Source organism: Cibotium barometz, chromosome 6, assembly GCF_041138505.1.
Source record: "Cibotium barometz isolate CiBa-2024 chromosome 6, ASM4113850v1, whole genome shotgun sequence".
In the NCBI taxonomy this organism is placed as follows: Eukaryota; Viridiplantae; Streptophyta; class Polypodiopsida; order Cyatheales; family Cibotiaceae; genus Cibotium; species Cibotium barometz.
The window spans coordinates 38,342,837-38,346,417 of record NC_141051.1 but is presented as its reverse complement, the minus strand read 5'-3'; the positions used below and the strand labels follow the sequence as shown (position 1 = coordinate 38,346,417).

Here is a 3,581-nt window from a genome sequence, read left to right as displayed (position 1 = left end):
TGTAGAATGTCATGTGGTACAGATGGCTTACTCGTTGATCATGTGTGGCAACATCATCACTTGTAGCCTGTCTATGCTCCTCCACTCATCCTTCCCTAGGCCTCGCCCCCAAAAGGCTGCACCATACATAGCCGCTGGACGTACTAGAGTATTAAAGAACCAGCACTTAGTGCAAGGTTCTTGGAAAAGTCCTGGAAACATTGTTTCTCGATACAGACTACGGAGGCATGCCCTCTCGCAAGTTGGTCGGTGGTAGTTGTGGCCATGCAAAACAAAGGGCCTATAAAAGTGGCTCCTAGATATACATACTTCTACACAATTTCCACTAGGGCATCTCTGTATATGAAAGAAAATCGTGAGGTGACTGCATAAGATGTGTTGAAGACCATAACCTTGGTTTTGCCCAAATCGACTATAAGGTCTCTCTCCCTACAAAATCTGTCTAATGCATTTGAATATTTCTGTAAACCCTCGGCTAAATCTGAGATCAAGATAATGTCGTCAACATATAGCAATATGAGATCAAGAGAGAAAGGAAAGAGGTTGGGAGAGAGATAGAGGGAAGGAGAGACGAAAGGACAAAGAGTGAGAGGGAAGATGGATAAGGGAGAAACAGTGCGAGGGGGAAGGAGGGGGAAAGAGTGTGGGAGAGGGACAAAGAGGGAAGAGGGTGGGATATTGGAAGAGAGAGAAGGGAGGAGCTAAGTTGGGCTAGAGGGGAGAAAGTGGGCTAGAGAGGGGAGAAAGTGGGCTAGAGGGGAGAAAGTTGGGTTGAGAGTTAGTAGTGGAGGTTGTAGAGATAGTGGTGGGCTGGGCTAGAGGTATTGGTGGGGGGACTAGAGAGAGAATGTCCACATTGTTAAGAGAGAAGAATTGCCAGCAAAAGCTCTATCCAAAGCTCTCTCCACTAGGCTCCCTCAAAAAACACACTCCTCTATGCCCAATGCCTTTGTGAGGATGTCTGCCACCCAATCCTATGTGCTTACATATACCAAATCTGCATCACCTACTAAAACCTTCTCCCTCACAAAGTGATAATGTACCTCAATGTGCTTCATTCTAGCATGGTATATTGGGTTAATGGCCAACTGTATGCTAGGAATGTTGTCATTTTCTCTCTTCTTTATCATATATATATTTATTACTAGCATGCACATGTCATGTTACAGTTTGTGCTTCCTATTATAATTAAAGATTATGTAAGTGAAGACATTAGGAGACTTGTTATCTACAAGATAAGTGCCTTAGTTCAATGGATAAGTGCCTTAGTTCAATGGATATCCTTAAATGAGATAAACTCGCAAACAATCAAAGATGTAAGAATGAACTCCTTAGAAGAAGTGTGTTTGATTGCTAACTTTGAGGACAAGAGCGTCGAGCTAGTGCTAGCGACTCAAATGTTATTCTCTCCAATGTTAGGAAGTGTGTTTGATTGCTAACTTTGAGGACAAGAGCATCGAGCCAGTGCTAGCGACTCAAATGTTATTCTCTCCAATGTTAGTTATTATGGAACCATACACGTAATTACTAATTGGAGTTGGATTTAGATAGCTTTCTCTATTTATTCTTGATGTGCCAGGTTTAAATTGGTTACCAATAGTCTAACCACAACCGTAAGAATACACAATAGTAGATTTGTTGCAATTGACTCCAATAAGTTGTGCACAGATATTTAGGATGTACATTTATAGTAGATTTGTTGACTCCAGTAAGTTGTGCACAGATATTTAGGATGTACATTTATACTACCACAACAATGTGAGAAAAAGAGACAATAGTGGATTTGTTGCAGTTGACTTCAATAAGTTGTGGATAGATCTTCGGGATACATTTATACTACCACATCTATGTGAGCATGTATTAATTTCTCTAAGCCTACATGTTATTACTTTATCTTTTGTAGCGTGCACTTAGTGAGAGAATAACACTGACTATACAACAATAATACATAATTTTTCACTTTCTTAGATAAAAATTGTCACTAAAAAGAGCCACCCACTTAAAAGGCAAGGCGCGACGAGTCCTTCTTGTCAGCTCCGCCCTACCATCGCGGCGTCGCCCGAGGCAACCCCCAGGCGCTGCATCATCCCATACGCTGCATCACCCCGCCTCCATCGTACTAGTTAGGCCTGCTTTGACCTTCCTAAGCGCGGCGCCCTGCTTTGATCGAGACGGAGAAACATGAGCTTGTTTGTGGGGGACGTGGGGATTATGGGGGATTAACAAGCCAGTTACATTTCAAACCTCACTCCAGGCAGCAGAATTATGAAAGAAACGATCCATTTATTCATGCAAATTTTTACAACTGTACAACAACAGATGATCAATTATTTCATCACAACAGATGATCAATTATTTCATCAGAAGCCATTCTAAATTAGCTCGCCGTCTGCACGCTGATGGAACTTTAGCTGATCCGACTTCATCACCAGCCGTCATAAGCCTTCATGACGGGGTTCTTGCGGATGCCGTCGATTTGGCCGGGCTTAAGGAAAAAAACATCGGTACAGAAGCGCTTCACGTGAGCCTCTTCCAGAAGAGTGTCAGCAAACACGTTATTAAAGTTTTGTCTGGGGTACTTCTGCATGACATCGGAGATGGTGTCGGCGTGGATGAGCCCAGAATAATTGCCGAGCACGTCGAGCTGGGCGCCGAATCGCAGCATCTGGCCCTCCGGCGAGAACCCAGAGCTGGTATAGCTGCTATCCTTGTGGCGACAGATAGCCTCCATCACAGTGTCGGCGACGTGTGAAGCCGCCCGTGTCTCCAGCAGGAAAGCCCGGGCGGCCATCCCCCCATGGAACTCGAAAGTCATGGCGGCCTCGTGGAAGGCCTTGTGCGTGCACTTGATGTCGTGCAAGATGGCGGCCAGGTAGAACGTCTAGGAATCCCACCCTATATCGGTAAAGACCTCCTTGGCGATGGCCGTCGTCCCGAAGTAGTAACTGCGCAGGGAGTGTGCAAAGATGGAAGGGTCTTCCTCGTCGTGAGCCGACTTGGTGGCCTTCTCCGTTAACGGATTGCTAGGCAGAGGCAAAGAGGCTAAAGAGATTCGCTTTGGGAGAAACTTGCCATCGGCAGCGGCTTGCAACACTGGATTCACAATACTATTAGTCTAGTAAAGTAGTCGAACTCCCTCACAATACTATTAGCCATTGCCCCACAATTGAATTAATAAAGATATCTGTAGTAAAAAGGAGTGTTCAAGTTCTGCAAGCTAGGCTACAACTCTGATCTCCTCTTTTTATACCTTAATAGACGTGCCGTGTGCATCCCTCTCAGGGCTCTCCAATGTTCAAAAACCTTTCTAGTGCTGTGTATGATTGGCAGGGTTCCTTCTGGGTCGTGGAGATCTTACCCATGGGTGCGCTGCAACTACAAACTCTCCAAGGTGCCTCCCTTCCATTGGTGAACGGCTCTAGGGCGAAAAAGTATTTGTCTCCTCACTTGTGACATATAGTCGTCTCGTGAATGACATGCGTTGTACATATATTTTTTGTAATCTTCTTTATCACTTTTGTTTCCCATCTCCGCCGGTCCCTCCCCTCGCTTTTCTCTCCTCAGCCCTCCTCACTAACCAA

General features: G+C 45.0%; 1 pseudogene; it reads right to left on the bottom strand.

Moving 5' to 3' along the window:
• Nucleotides 1-2,343: 2,343 nt before the first annotated feature.
• On the bottom strand, nucleotides 2,344-3,283 carry LOC147637718 (cyanamide hydratase DDI2-like; annotated as a pseudogene).
• Between the last annotated feature and the right edge of the window lie 298 nt (nucleotides 3,284-3,581).